This window comes from Lissotriton vulgaris, chromosome 1_1 (genome assembly GCF_964263255.1).
Source record: "Lissotriton vulgaris chromosome 1_1, aLisVul1.2, whole genome shotgun sequence".
NCBI lineage: Eukaryota > Metazoa > Chordata > Amphibia > Caudata > Salamandridae > Lissotriton > Lissotriton vulgaris.
Window position 1 is genome coordinate 226,828,602 of NC_141685.1, and position 15,292 is coordinate 226,843,893.

At 49.1% G+C, this 15,292-nt stretch overlaps 5 non-coding genes across 5 annotated transcripts; 2 read left to right on the forward strand and 3 right to left on the reverse strand.

Annotated features, from left to right (window-relative positions):
• Positions 1 to 1,280: 1,280 nt before the first annotated feature.
• TRNAA-CGC (transfer RNA alanine (anticodon CGC)) lies at positions 1,281 to 1,352 on the reverse strand. The gene has a single exon. It is a non-coding gene; the product is annotated as a tRNA-Ala (tRNA).
• Positions 1,353 to 1,516: 164 nt separating this feature from the next.
• TRNAM-CAU (transfer RNA methionine (anticodon CAU)) lies at positions 1,517 to 1,589 on the forward strand. Its single transcript has one exon. It is a non-coding gene; the product is annotated as a tRNA-Met (tRNA).
• A 193-nt stretch (positions 1,590 to 1,782) lies between these two features.
• Positions 1,783 to 1,854, reverse strand: TRNAA-UGC (transfer RNA alanine (anticodon UGC)). Its single transcript has one exon. It is a non-coding gene; the product is annotated as a tRNA-Ala (tRNA).
• Positions 1,855 to 7,001: 5,147 nt separating this feature from the next.
• TRNAF-GAA (transfer RNA phenylalanine (anticodon GAA)) lies at positions 7,002 to 7,074 on the forward strand. The gene has a single exon. It is a non-coding gene; the product is annotated as a tRNA-Phe (tRNA).
• Positions 7,075 to 7,808: 734 nt separating this feature from the next.
• Positions 7,809 to 7,890, reverse strand: TRNAL-AAG (transfer RNA leucine (anticodon AAG)). Its single transcript has one exon. It is a non-coding gene; the product is annotated as a tRNA-Leu (tRNA).
• Between the last annotated feature and the right edge of the window lie 7,402 nt (positions 7,891 to 15,292).

Genomic DNA, 15,292 nt, shown 5'->3' on the forward strand with positions numbered 1-15,292 from the left:
CCTATTTCATTACATGTGTTTCTTCAAGTTACTTGCCACCAGTAATAACTTGACATGTCAGCGACTGAGATAAAGCACTGATAGAAAAGTGACTGCTGGTTAACAAAGCTTATTCTTCGCAACTGATGTCCTACCATTTGGAATAATCACTGTCAGATCCAGGTGGACTGTTCCTTTCCTTTGTGGCCTTTGCTTAAAGAAACACCACATTGATGATGGGCACTTCATTGACAGTCAGGGAAGTATGGAAATGTGTAGAGCAAAGCAGAAACAATCCACTCTGAACACACATAGCAGCAGCAGCAAGCAAGCAGAGGGTGAGATCCTGTAAAAGTCCATGCAAACAGCCCTGAAACCTTGGTTTATTTGGGTTGTAGATATGTACCTACATATATGTATTGTTTTGTATAGACCTGTCTAATAAATATGTTTCAAAAATATAGGGCCCGATTCACAGAACTAACTTAAGACAAAATCCTAAACTTACTACCATTTTGATATTCACAGAAGGCACTTACTCATTTTGGTATTCACAGAAGGCACTTACTAATTTCGGTATTCACAGAAGGTAGGAGTCTAACTTTAGGACTCCTAAATGCCTTCTGTGAATACCAAAAGTCTTAAAATCAAGAATTTTCTCCGATTAGTAGTAGAAAAGTTAGGACTCCTAACTCAAAGGAGGATTTCACACCAAAGTTGATGTTCTTTCTTGGCTTGGGGAAAAGCACGGGCGCTACAGTGATGAATTTTACAGAAAAGAAAGGAACTTTGATACAAAGACCGTAGGAAGCATTGGTGGCAAAAGGATGGACGCCTTTAACCATGAGAAAAATGACAGAAAGTTATGGGAGTCATTACTACACACCCAGCATCAAGAACATGCATTTCGGGTGCATTTTTGAAAGGAAAGAGAATGGAAAAATCAGTAGATTAAAGGCGATTGAGATAAACAACATATTCTGTTTTTCTTGAAGCTACTGTAAAGAGTCTCTGGTTTAGAGGAAGAACCCTTACCAATGACCAAGAGGGCTGCCACAGATTTCTATCCTAAATGTATTAAGATTGCCAAGATTATTCATCACTTTGATGGCTTAAACAAGTACGATTCTTTTGTTGTATAAGCATCAAAAAAGAGATAGCCCCATTTCATGGGATTTTTCAAGGCAAACGTCTCACAGTTTAAGTGGGTTTGGTATCCCAGTTCCATGACATATCTCTTCCTTAATACTGATAGCCAGCCTTGTTTTGTAGCAAAATCCAAGACAAGCATGGCAAAAGTCTGGAGATGCCGGGGATTGAACCCGGGGCCTCATACATGCGAAGCATGCGCTCTACCACTGAGCTACATCCCCATGTCCGCCAAGTTTGACTGTACGCATGGAAAGCCTAAATTTAAGGGACTGCCAAGTCAACCCATTTGACACTGCAGCATAAAGTCTCAGTCAGGAAAATCCTTAAGCCTCGTACCTGGATTATCTTCATGGTCTATAGTCCTATTTGGAGATGCTTGTGTGCAGCCTTCTTAGTGCAGTAGGCAGCGCGTCAGTCTCATATTCTGAAGGTCCTGAGTTCGATCCTCAGTGAGGGCATTTATTTCCTCCTTTTGGCAAGCAAAATTCTCAGATTTTCTTGAAAAGTGGAAACTATGCCTATTTCAAACACATTTTTCAAAGCAAACTATTTAAGTTGGGTTCTGACCCCCCACTGCCCGAGAAACCTCTACTTTCCACAAGATGGCAGGCTAGCCTTCTGGAAAAAGCCAAGGTACAGAACAGAGACTCCCTGAGATGCCGGGGATTGAACCCGGGGCCTCATACATGCAAAGCATGCGCTCTACCACTGAGCTACATCCCCGTGTATGCCAACTTTTACTGTATGCATGGAAACCCTGAATTTAAGTGACTGCCTAGTCAACCCTTTTGACACTGCAAGGAGTCAAGGAGTCCTAAAGTTAGGAGTCCTAACTTCTGTGAATACCGAAATGAGTAAGTGTCTTCTGTGAATACCAAAATGAGTAAGTGCCTTCTGTGAATACGAAAATGGTAGTAAGTTTAGGATTTTGTCTTAAGTTAGTTCTGTGAATCGGGCCCAGGGATATTTGTTTGTTCTGCTTAACAAATGTACATATTACTTGCCTTTACATTAATCTATGTTTTTATCACATCTTTAAGTGACTGCATAAATAAGTACATCTTTTATCATATTTATCTACAATTGCTTCACTTTTGAATTACAAAAAAGAAAAACAACAAATACATTAATTTAAAGTACAACACTTGAAAGCCGAAGTTTATTAAATGTAATTTTATTCTACATATATTACCTACCGTAAGCATAAATATTTACCTTGCATGTACATATTTAGCTATTATTTATTACTTTTCTTCTAATTCAACTTAATCAAGGCTCTTCCCTATTACTCACCCTATACCACTATCAATATACCCCTTTCTAGAATTCTTTATTTGAACATTTAGCATTTTGAATTCAGTCCAAATAGTACCTTTTTTCTTGGCTTTTTTGATAGCTGACTTGTATAGTATGGCAACTTTCTGCACGTGAAGTTTGTCTTGATTGGTGTTTTGTTTTGAGCCAGGCATGTTGCACCTTTCAAATTTGTTGTTTTATCTCTTTTATCTATGTATTTCTCCAAGGGGTCCGTTTTCTTTTGTTCTGTTGTGCATTTTATTTTAAATTCTTATTATTTGTTTTAACAAATGATCCTTCCAGATACACAAAAGTTGTCAGACAGTTATGCTTCACCGGGCCTCCATTACAAGGAGAGCAACAATAGGCATATGTGGTAGAGGACAGATACATCAGACTGGGTGTTGGACTTGGCTCTTTTTGGCAGGTTCACCCCTAAACTTTTGCCTTAAGCTCTGACATGGTGGTAATGACTTTAGGCCTCTGCACACTTTAGCACTGTGGCTCAGTGTAAAGTGCGTATGCACTCTGAGTGTGTGTGGTGAGATTGGCCTACCCTCCCATAGGAATGCATGGGGGATATGTATGCCCATGGTAATTCCTGGTATGAAGGGAGTGCAGGGTCGAATTTAGTATGTGCAAACTCATGAGAATGAATGCTGCGCAATAGTGTGTGCAGATTTATTGTGGTTATTTTAGAAATGCCACTTTTAGAAGTTGACAATTCTGGGTGCTGTGTCTGCCTACATCATGTGAATTGCATGTCTGGCTTGTGATTGACAGGGGCTGGCTGGTGTGGTTGGCTCCAGGAGCCAGGATGAGTCTGCCTAGTGGTGAATAGGGAGATCTGCATGTAGATGGGAGGGAGGAGTTGCACCTGGGACCTGAATAGGGCTGTGCCTTCCCTCCACAATGCTGGCTCCTCCTCCTGTGGTGCGTCTGATGTCCCTGGCCTGGCCCGTGAAAAGAAGAGAGGAGCTGAGCAAAACAAACTGCTCCAAAGCTCCCCTGAACCAACTGTATCTGGTTCTCTCATGCCCTATACTTTTACACAAAGGAAAATGCTGTATAAATATAGGGGTTGTGACCCCATGTAAATGTTCTGCTTTGGATTCAAATCTGCCAGGGGCGTGCTGCTGGAGCCCAGGGGGGCGGGGGGGCTGCCATGAGGGCTTGCCTCCCTGGGCCTGCCTTGCGATTGATGCCTGGAGGACTCCTGGGACCTTTTTGCTCCATTTTTGCTAGCCTTGGGGACCTACGGCTGCATCCCCCTTTGGAAGGGAACCCCACCGTTGGGGATTCCCCTTTCTGCCTCAATTGCGGGTGCCACCCTGCTCCATTTGTATACCTAAATGCGGGTGCCCACCCCGCTTTCATGCTGCTTATTTTTATGGTATCTGCGAAGGGTGCCCACCACTCTTATTTTAGCTTTATTGCGGGTGCTCACCCCGCATTTGGATTGTTAAATGCCTTTTTGTGGAGAGCGGGTGCCCTCCCTGCTCTCCTGCTATTTTTAAGGCGGGTGCCCACCTCGCTTATGTTTTGAGTGGCAGTGGATGCCCACCCCGTGTTTTTGCCACGAAGAAGAAGCCTGCTCCTGGCCGCAACAGCGCGACCAGGAAGTGAGGCACGTTTTCTAGGGACATGGGCGGGGCCCCGTGGGCATCATTTTCACCTTCTTCCGACCAGGTGAAGGTGACCAGGAAGACAGTCCTGGCCTCGCGGGGCTCCTGTGAGCTAAGGGAAGCCCCGCCGAGGCCTGCAGAAGTCCCGGGTCCCAGGAGGGGGCCGGGTGAAGAGGAAGAGGCAGCAGGGGCCGCCAAAGGCAGCGCCTCCAGGAGTGAAAGGGAAGCCCCGCGCTGCAAGACGAGTGTTGCCGGTCCCGCAATATAGAGAGGCCGGGCGGAGCCTCCACATGTGGACAGGAGAGCCCCGCTGCACTGGAGGGAAGTCCTATGCCAGAGCCCAGGTGAGGCAAAGAGAGCAGCCCGGTGAGTTAAAGTGGCAGAGGCTCCGTGTGTGCTATTGTTGGTGCCTGATCGAGGCACAGTGCCGGGCCCGTATTTCAATTTCCAGCTGCCCCTATGGCTAGAGGGCAGCTGCCATGTCTTGGATATAATTACTTTCAGAGCCTGTGTGGCTCCATCATGCGCTTTTTGATTTAAAGCGCCAGTGTGCTCCACGTTTTGGGGTCATAGTTGTTTGATTTGTCTACAGAGCCCCGTGTGGCTCCAACGTTTTGGCCCCATTATTTACAGAGCCCCGTGTGGCTCCAACGCTTTGCATAATTATTTTCAGAGCCCCCGTGGCTCCCACGTGGGGCATCATTTCTTCCAAGGGCCAAAACATAATTTGTTCTCATCTAGTACCAGTATAGCACCCAAAAATAGCAGTAAGCTACAGAAAGGTGACCAGTGAACCTTAGCAAAGGTACTTTCATTGCGCGGCAACACGTGTCATCGTGTTTTAAGTAACTTTTGAACTGTTTGAACTAGAAACAATTTTTTTTGTTTAAATCTGCAGATTACGCAGCAGATGATGGACTATGCCGCAAATGCGGCTAATTTACAATTATGCAAAAAATGCCAAGCCTGCACAATTGCATTATTCCAGTGGCAAAAAGCCTTTTTGAATCACACTCAATGTTAAATGCGCTATCCATTGTAACACACAGCTGTGTGCTGTAAACCTCTTGATGATTTTTCACACAAGTGACAAAAGCGAGCAATTATCTTTGCTGTATTTCTAGTATAAAGTGTAAAGCTTAGTCACTGTTCAACGGCTTTGTCTTTGGGGCAGTTAGAGGAGATATCACTCACTTATATTTCCATTCCCACTCGAAGACTACTTTAAAAATAATAAAAATATATCTCTTAAATGGGGTCTGGCAGTTCATGCATAATGAGTTATTGAACCCGCCCACTGCAGCTCTCACTCTCTCTGTCAGCTCTCTCTGTCTCTGTTGCTGTCTCTCTCTCTCTGCTCTCACTCTCTATCTCTCTCTCTGTGCTGGTCTCTTTGCTGCTGTGGCTGCTGCTCTCTCTGCTGCTGCCCTCTCTCTTTCAGCTCTCACTCTCTCTCTGCTCTCACTCTTCTCTCTCCCTCTGCTCTCTCTCTTTCAGCTCTCACTCCATCTCTGTCTCAGCTCTCTCGTCTCTCTCTCTGTTGCTCTCTCTGTGTTGCTCTCTCTCTTTTTCTGCTGCTCTCTCTCAGCTCTTACTCTATCTCTTTCAGCTCACACTCTCTTTGCTCTCTTGTCTCTCTCTGCTGCTCTCTCTACTGCTCTCTCTCTCTCTTTCAGCTCTCACTCTCTTTCTCCTCTCTCTCTGTTGCTCTCTCTACTGCTCTCTCCCTCTTTCATCTCTCACTCTCTCTCTTTGCTTTCTTCTCTCTCTTGGCTGCTCTCTCTTAAAAGTTCCTGCTATCTCACTCTTCCTTTCTCTCTCTATCTCTCTCTGCTGCTCGCTCTCTCTCTATCTGCTCTCGCTCTTTCAGCTCTCACTCTCTCTGCGCTCTCTTTCTTTTCTCTTTTTGCTGCTCCCTCTCTGCTGCTCTCACTCTCCTCTCTCTCTCTCTCTCTCTCTCTCTCTCTCTCTCTCTCTCTCTTTCCCTGCACTCTATCTTCTGTAGCTTCTCCCCCTCCCTGTTGCAGCTCTCTCTCTGCGCTCACTCTTTCTCTCTGCTGCCCTCTCTCTGCTCTCCCTCGCTGCTGCTCTCTCTCTCTCTGCTCTCTCACTCTTTCTTTGCTCTCTCGCAACTCTCTACTGCTCTCTGTCTTTCAGCTCTCACTCTCCCAGCTCTCACTCTTTCTCTGCCTAGCTCTCTTCTGTTTCCCTATTCTCTCTTTCTGTCTCTGCTGCTCTCTCTCTGCCTCTTTTCTCTTCTGTCTCTCTTTCTCGCTTGTCTCCCTCTCTCTCTGCTGCTCTCTCTCTTCTGTCTCGCTCTCTACACTCTCTCTGCCTCTCTTCTGTCTCTCCCTCTCTGCTGCTCTCTCTCTTCTGTCTCTCTCTCTCTCTCTCTCTCTCTGCCCCTCTCTCTTCTGTGTCTCCCTCTCTGCTGCTGCTCTCTCTACTCTCACTCTCTCTCTCTCTGCCTCTCTCTGCTGTTCTCTCTCTTTTTTCTCTCTCTCTCTCTCTCTCACTCCCCTCTCTTCTCTCACCCTCTCTCTGTGCTGTTCTCTCTCTTTCTCTCTTTCTCTCTCTCTCTCTCTCTGCTCTCCCTCTCTGCTGCTGCTCTCTCTCTCTTGCCGCTCTCTCTCTCTCTCTCTTTCTCTTCTGTTTCTCTCTGCTGCTCTCTCTCTAATGTGTCTTTCCCTCTTGAGTAGTTTGTGGTCAAAAACATGAATTGGTCAACTGCAGCCACTGGATCAGAGAGAGAGCTCCGTCGAATACTGATTGGCTCCTGGGCAGGATGAGTGGGCGCCCTCAATAAGCGCAATGAAAAGAGGTTTGTAGTGACACAAGGAGTAGTCAAAGTAGCTGTTAAATCTCTCCAGCTTACAATATCAACACTTAAATAATATATCACATCACCTATACCCAGGTACTCTGTACGGTGTGACCCGGTTCTAAGGCGCCGAAATAGCTCAGTTGGGAGAGCGTTAGACTGAAGATCTAAAGGTCCCTGGTTCGATCCCGGGTTTCGGCAGATGTTGTGTTTTGTTTTTCTTTGGTATTTATTATTTCCTCCTCACCTCGCACTTTCTTTTTTCGCTGTTTTTGCCTCATCCCTCCTGTCCCCCTCCCCTTTCATTCTTCGTTTTCTTTTCCCGCCCTCCCTCCTCGTGTCCCTCCTGCTTCCTCACCTCATTCCCACCTGTGGACTCTTCCTCACCCCGGGCACTGCAATGAATGTTTAATGCTTTGTCTTCTCTGTGAACCGCTCGTTCGCTCATTGAAGGTTTTATTGTATTTATACGGATTGGAAGAGGCGCTGCAGCTGCGGAGGAAAGACACACAGCCTAAAGCCATCTCACGCTTCAGGCGTGAGAGAGAAACGATTCCCTTCCATCTCACTTCCAACACCAGGGTTTCTGGTTCATTCCCAGGGCCAGAGGTGAGTCTTATGTGGAGACCTTTTACTGCACACACAGACACCATTACTAGTGAACGAACCTGCGCTCTGTGGCCGGCAGAGGGCGCTTTATTTTGATTCTGTGCTTAGAAGGAAAGCATAACAAAATACATACTAACTTCGGGGATAAAGAGCACAGATCACATACAATTCACAAACAAACAGCAAACTAATCGATGACAATTAAGGACAAGCATGGGTCCAAGAATATAAACGGGGTGCTCTGTTTTCTAACTTGCTGACTTTTTCTTTTCAAATTTGTAAATAGGAGACAGGTGCTGTATCAGTGAAAGTAAAGAAAAGTTCACTGGCAGCGGTGGGATTCGAACCCACGCCTCCGGAGAGACTGGAGCCTTAATCCAGCGCCTTAGACCGCTCGGCCACGCTACCTTATAAACATCACTCATTGGCTTCTTTGTATTACTTAAATGGATAGACAGAATGTGCTGCAGTGTGTTTTGTTCATAGTTCATAGATAACACCAGTCTCTGAAGAACTTTAGGAGTGGGGAAGTACAAGATGGGGTGGTGTTCACTGGATGCCTTGTTGTGGGTGATGTCTAAAATCGAAACCACATCCACATGGGTATGTGGTGTGAGAGGTGAGCAAAGGGTACTGGCAGGGCAGGAATGTGAGATATGTGCGTAAAGGAGCGAGATAACATAAAGTATATAAAAGAAAGGAATAGGTTTAACCCCTTCACTGCGGCGGCTATTCCGCCGCAGTGCTAAGGGAGCGCGGCGGCCGCATGCTGGTGATGGAACCGCTCCGTCACCAGCGTCGGTGGCGCTGTGCTTATGACGGAGCGGTTCCGTCATGGCCCGCCCCGCTCAATGGAACGCTCAGCGCAGGCGCCGAATTCGCGCCACGCAGGCGCTCCGAGCGGGCCATGACGGAACCGCTCCGTCATCAGCACAGCGTCACCGCAGCTGATGACGGAGCGGTTCCGTCATCAGCAGACAAGGGGTTAATGTAGATTAGAATTTAAATTAACATCAGAAAAACCAATAGGTATTGTAGTGCTTTGCCTGCATTGCTTTGAAGGAATTGGTGCCTGCTATTGCTCACTGCTGCCAAGTATTGATCTGTACTTTGCTCGCATTTTTATTCGTGCCAGTTTATGCATTGCTCGCATTTTCATCTGTGCCTGATTAGTATTGTGACGCTCGCATTGCCTAATTTAAATAGATAGTTGCTGCCTGATTGTGCCGGTGCCACTGCCCATTGCGATATTCAACTTTGTGCCCCAATCTGTTTCGGTTTTACTTTTGCTGCCATTTTGTTGTTGTTGTGCCTCGTAGCCCGTCTCTCCACCCCGCTCCCGCCTCCCAGCTGCTCCTCCCTCGCTCTGCCCCCTCCACTATCTACTTATGTCAAAGCAACATACGCGCAGCGCTCACGCGCAGCGGACGCACCCTATGCGCGCCGAAGGAGCGCCAAAGGTAAGCCCGTCTATGCCCGTCCGCGCCTGGACCGCGCACAGCACCAGACCCCCTGCCCCCCATAAAACTCACTCCACCCGCATAACGTACGACACCGCAACCCTCTCAGCACTTAACCCCGGCCGTCTCCCAGACTGCTACCAAGCCGGCTCAGGACACACCCATGGACCCTTCACCTGCCACTCCTGTAAATTCGACTGCACTAGGACCCACACCAAATCCACAAACTCCAAACAGAGCTCCGACACTAACCACCTGAAGTGCATCCTGCTCAACACCCGCTCGGTCCACAGACACGCCATTGAACTTTGGAACCTACTCGACAGCACATCGCCGGACGTCGCCTTTCTTACAGAAACCTGGATGAACGCCTCATCAACGCCCGACATCGCCATAGCCATCCCGGACGACTACAAGATCATCCGAAAGGACCGCATCAACCAAACAGGAGGAGGCATCGCCATCGTCCATAAGAACACCATCCGCATCACGACCAGTTCCGACAATACCCTCGCAGCCGCCAAACACCTTCACTTCCAGATCCACACCGACCCCAAGACCAAACTCAGAGGCACCCTCATCTACAGGCCACCAGGACCCCGCACACAATTCAGCGAAGACATCACTGACTTCATCAGCCCACACGCCCTCCCCTCCGAGGACTACATTCTACTGGGAGACCTCAACTTCCACCTGGAAAAGAACAACAACAGCAACACCACCACCCTTCTGGACAACCTCGCCAATCTCGGACTCAAACAACTTGTTGACACCCCCACCCACTATGCCAGGCACACGCTCGACCCAATCTTCACCTCCAGCAAGCACATCTCCTTCAATCACACCACAGCTCTCCATTGGACGGACCACAGCTGCGTTCACTTCAACTACAAAAAGACCACGACCCACAACCAATTCCCCGCAGAAACTGGAACAAAATTACCACCGACCAGCTCCTCACATCGCTTCACCAAAACCCTCCTGCCAAATGATCGGACGCAAACCAAGCAGCCACCAACCTCAAACAATGGATCACCCACAGCGCGGACAAATTAGCACCCTTGAAAAACCATCAAATCAAGCAAGGTAGCAAAAAAGCCCCCTGGTTCAATGATAACCTTAAGAAATCCAAGAAGATCTGTTGCACCCTCGAGAAAACCTGGTGAAAAAACCCAACCACTGACAACCTGGCCACCTTCAGGAACGCCACCCACAAACACCACCAACTGATCCAATCCACCAAGAAATCAGCATTCAAGGATCGACTCGACAACAACGCCCACAACAGCAAGGAACTATTCAACATCGTCAAAGAGTTTACTAATCCCACCGCCGGCACCAACGACATCACTCCCTCCCAAGACCTCTGCGACTCGCTAGGCTCGTTCTTCCACAACAAAATCGCTGACATACATAACAGCTTTGGAGACCAGCCCACCCCACCCACCTCCAAACTAAAACCCCCCTCCAACAAACTTTGCGCCTGGAACCCAATCACCACTGAAGACACCATCCTCCTGATGAACTCCATCCACTCAGGATCGCCAACCGACCCATGTCCCCACCACATTTTCAACAAAGCAGACTCCATTATCGCACCCCATCTCCGAGACGTCATCAACTGCTCCCTCAACCCCGCTACCTTCCTGGAAAGCTGGAAACATGCCGAACTCAGCGCCCTCCTGAAGAAACCCACAGCAGACCCCACTGAACTTAAGAACTACCACCCCATTTCGCTCCTACCATTCCCTGCCAAAGTCCTTGAGAAAGCCGCAACAGTCAGCTCGCCGCCTTCCTCGAATCCAACAAATCCCTCGACCCGTCACAGTCCGGCTTCCGAGCCAAACACAGCACCGAGACCGCCCTCATCGCATCAACAGACGACATTCGAACTCTACTGGACAACGGAGAAACAACTGGAGTGGAGAAGTGTGGCTCAATGGTTAGAGGAGGCATACCCGGAAGCTGAGGTCAGACCCGGGACCAGGGTTCAATTCCCGACGCGGCAGGGACTGAGCCCAAGTGTCCACGGACTCGATAATTCTCCCTTCGGTGCCTACTCGAATCACGGGTTCACACTCTGCAACTATGGGCAATAGCTTGCTTAATCTCCACTACGGCCCCCCGCAGTGGGATGCCTGGCTTTCACCTTGGGGAAGCCCAGTATGGGTTATCTCACAGGGAAAAGCCAGGACGGGTTCCCAATGCAAGTGCCGGGACACCCCGTTGGAGTAGCCGTGCGATCTATAAGATACACTAAAAAAAAAACTGCCCTCATCCTACTTGACCTCCCCGCAGCCTTCGACTCTGTCATAGCACCCTTATACAATGCCTCAGCAACGTCGGAATACAAAGAAAAGGGATCATCTTGTTCCTTGCCGGAAGAACCCAGAGAGTCCACCTCCCCCCTTTTAGATCAGAGGCCAGCGAAGCCATCTGCGACGTACCACAAGGATCATCACTCAGTCCCACCCTCTTCAACGTATACATGAGTCCCCTCGCATCCATCGTGCGCCAACACAACCTCAACATCATCTCTTACGCATACGACACCCAGCTGATCCACTCCCTCACCAAAGACCCAAACACCGCCAAAACCAACCTACACAAAGGGATGAAAGAAGTAGCCGAGTGGATGAAGAACAGCCAGTTAAAACTGAACTCGGACAAAACGGAAGTCCTCATCTTAGGATCATCCCCCTCCGCCTGGGACGACTCATGGTGGCCACCGGCCCTGGGAAACGCACCCATACCAACGGACCACGCACGCAACCTAGGCTTCATCCTGGACTCCTCCCTCTCGATGACCAGACAAGTCAACACGTCTCATCTTCATGCTTCAACATCCTACGTATGCTCAAAAAAATCTTCAGTTGGATCCCCACCGAAACAAGAAAGACGGTCACCCATGCACTAGTCACAAGCCGACTGGACTACGGAAACACCCTTTACACCGGAACCACAGCCCAACTACAAAAAAAACTCCAACGCATCCAAAACGCCTCAGCCAGACTCATCCTAGACATCCCCCGCCAAGCTCACATTTCCGGTCACCTGAAAGACCTCCACTGGCTCCCCGTCAACAAGAGAATAACATTCCGTCTCCTCACCCACGCACACAAAGCCCTCTACGACCTAGGACCCGAATACCTCAACACGCGCCTGTCCTTTTACACCCCCACCCGCCAACTACGATCGTCCAATCAAGCCCTCGCCTTAATTTCTCGCATCCAAAGATCCACCATGGGGGGAAGATCCTTCTCCTACTTAGCGGCCAAAACCTGGAATTCTCTCTCCACCTTCCTCCGCCTTACACAGAACCACCTCTCCTTCAGGAAACAACTAAAAACTTGGATATTCGATAAGTAAAGTACCCCTCCCCCCCTTCCTCAAGCGCCTTGAGACCCTCTTGGTGAGTAGTGCGCTATACAAATTTTAAACTTGAACTTGAGTGAAGGTTATTTCAGAATTCCATAGGAAGAGGGTTTTATTGTTTCGCTAATAACCTTGACAAATAGGCACCCCACTCTCCCAAAAGAGTTCATTAACTTCAGCTCCTTCCTAAAAAATTTGGGGTGATCCCTCAAGCCTGGGTCAAGAAAAAGGGTGGTCCAAAAACATTGTTTACCAAGTTAATTTCCATAGTAATGTTTATGTTACAGCTGCAGAAAAATTGGCTAAACAAAAATATACCAAATGTAGCAAAAAACCATGTGTTGAAAAATGAGGCATTATTTGTGAAGCTTGCACAAACAATATGTCTTGTCCTTCACTGGGAGCCAAACACCCCATTGTAGCGCTTGACTCTCAGAGGGCAGCGTTGCAGAGCAGTCCGAGGCTTACTCAAGGGAGGTGGTGTGGGGGTAGGAATCGCTATTTACAGGTATGCAGAAATAACACTCAATAATTGATTGTCCAGTTTGTACTTTTCTTTAGAAAAGAAAGTACATTTATTACACACACTATTCAATACTATGCATCAATTTACAAATAAACATAAGCTGTTGGGAATACTTCTTGACATTGCGCACACATTCCCATCCCTCTCGCAAGGGGAGGGGGTCTAGTACCACCATTCACATGTATGCACATCATCTTGCCCCCCCAAATGCAGTGGGATGACCATCACCTGGAGCAAGGGCCCTTCCCACTGACCCCGTCCCAGTGACGGCCCACCCCATTATCTCAACAAGCATTTATAATGGAAACACCTGCCTTAGTGACACATAACCCTGAATGACCATCTCATACTGACCCTACAGTATATCCACTTAAATCAGCCTGGCTGACAGTTGGGGTGTTCAACTAATGCAGTAGCAAGAATACATGTCTAGGCATCACTTAGAATGACACGTACTTGTCATATCTGATAACCGGTGTAATGCAAGTCAATCACAGCCCATAAAAGGCATCACATATATAATCAAATGATTATGCAATTACAACCAGGCACCCCGGCAGGAAGGCCTAGCAGCAAATTTAAAATTTACTTAGCATTTCACATATTAAATGTGACTTTCACTCCCCCTTAGGAACATCACGTAAATGCACCAATTGTGCAATTGCACCTCGTCACCTCTAGGGGATGTCCCTCCAAAGACATTCCAAGTTCAGCCCTTCACACCTTGGTGCAGTCCTAAACACCCGTACCCAGTTACACAACAAAAGTTCTAGCAAAACGTTGGCTTTAGAAGCATGATTGAACCCTAGAGGGGTTGTTTCCTTTAAATCCCCAGAGACTTAGTAGTGGACTTTCCTCTCTTGTGCTAGGGGAGTCTGCGTTACTCCTGCAGCTCCCCCTGTACCTTTTGCCACCAAGTGGTGGTGACCCATCCTCCTGGGGCCACCACATGCAAAAACGAGCAGGTTTTCATTAGCAGCATGATCATGCCCTGCAAGGCATTATCGGGCGCTTCCCCCTCCTCCTGCATACGTGAGGAGCGGCTCCCCGGCTACTCCGGTGAGAGCTGCGCTGCCTGTGTTGGCGTACTAACACCACATCTTCACTTCCTGGTGGACCCAGTCCCACCTTGGCATCCCACATCCTGGTAAGTTGAGGAGCAGCTTGGGGAGCACACCCCCATCTACTCTCACTGGCTCCCCGACTGACCAGCACCCCAACTAGCCAGCACTGTTGCGTGCTGCCATGGGAGCCAGCTCTTCATTCTGGTCTGCCCATTCTTGCGGGCAGACATGGATGATGCTGCCGGTCGGGCGGGGTCTCAGGGGAGTGTGGCAGAACTCCCCCTCCTTCTTCTTGCTGCGGGGGAGTGCGACGGCACTCCCCCACCTCTCCCCTCATACCGGGGCCCAGAGTTGGGGATCTCAGGCCCCCAGGGAATTCATCACTGTGAGCGCAATGGTGCTCCCCAACTTCCGCTTTTCATCGGGGCACAGAGTTGGGGGTCCCGGGCCCCAGGAAATTCTTCACGTGGAGTGGGACAATGCTTCCTGACATCCACTGTTGTAGGGGCTCGGAGTTGGGGCCACGGGATTATGTTCACGGGGGTGCGACGGCACTCCCTGACTTCTGCGGGACCCAGAGTTGGGGCTCCCATGCCCCTCACACCAGTTCTAGGGGGTGCAATGGCATTTCCCTACCTCCGTTCTTGTTGGGGGCCAGGGTGGGCTCCTGGCACCCCCTGGGGCAATTTCACAGGGATCGCGACGGCACTCCCTGACTTTACTTTGAGGGGTCCCAGGGTGGGGAGCATGGGCCCAGTGGCACCTTCACAGGGGGCAAGACGGCGCTCCCTGGCTTCACTTTCTTCTGGGGGCAGCCCCAGGACCTGACCGATCCCAGGGGCACATCCAAGACAGGTGGCGGTGCCCCACGTGATTCGTCGTCAGTGTGATCAGAAGTCAATTGTTGTCTACCTTCTGGGGGGCATATCTCAGCCCCCAGGGGACTGATTTTCACAATCTTGGCCTCTTTTTGCTCCTGGTGGCCAGCCCTAGCCACCTGGAGTACTTCTCACCACCCTCCATGCCTCCTAGAGGATGACTCTGCAAGGAGCTGTCTTCACTGACTCCCTGTGCCAGCCTTTCACCTGGGCCTCTCTTCTCCTTGCGCAAAGGCCCAGGCTTCTCCTCACTGGCCCTGGACTCCATCAAAGGTGCAGGCCAGAGTCCTGGGACAGGCAGGGGGTTCCTCCTTCCAACTGCATATGGTGCCAGGCTCCAGCTTCAGTATTTCTCAGCAAGACCACTTCCTATGAAGACCTTTTAAAATAAATTGGAGGGGGCTGGCAGGAAGGCCCTTCTGCCCTATCCTGCAGTGACACATCAACTCTCTGCCCCTGCCACCTCTTCCTGCCCAGGCCTCCGGGATACTTCAAGATGGCGTCGTC